The sequence below is a fragment of the Corvus brachyrhynchos genome, unplaced genomic scaffold (assembly GCF_000691975.1).
Source record: "Corvus brachyrhynchos isolate BGI_N302 unplaced genomic scaffold, ASM69197v1 scaffold130, whole genome shotgun sequence".
Taxonomy (NCBI): Eukaryota; Metazoa; Chordata; class Aves; order Passeriformes; family Corvidae; genus Corvus; species Corvus brachyrhynchos.
Window position 1 is genome coordinate 779,981 of NW_008236193.1, and position 396 is coordinate 780,376.

Sequence of the window (396 nt, forward strand, 5' to 3'; positions counted from 1 at the left end):
GCCACAGTGTCCATGCGGTGCCACAGTGTCCACGCAGTGCCACAGTGTCCATGTGGTGCCACACAGCTCTCTGGTGGCCCATGTAGTGCTGTGGTGGCCCATGAGCTGTCAAGCAGTGCCGTGGTGGCCTCTGCACTGCCACGGGGAATGGTATGGGGCTGTAGTGGCCCATGCAGAGCCTGTGGTGCCACAGCGGCCCGTGCAGTGCCATGGTGGCCCATGCGGTGCTGTGGTGGCCCGTGAGGTGCTGCAGTGGCCCATGTGGTGCCACAGTGATCCATGTAGTGCCATGCAGTGCCACAGTGGCCCGTGCAGCGCCGTGGTGGCCCGTGCAGTGCCATGTGGTGCCACAGTGGCCCCGGCGGCCCCGTGTGGTGGTGGTGTGGGCCGCGCGCG

The 396-nt window shown here is 66.9% G+C and overlaps 1 protein-coding gene across 6 annotated transcripts in view; it reads left to right on the forward strand.

The window, feature by feature from the left end:
- TCF3 (transcription factor 3) overlaps positions 1-396 on the forward strand; it is a 75,204-nt gene that overhangs the window by 64,548 nt on the left and 10,260 nt on the right. The window lies entirely within an intron of this gene.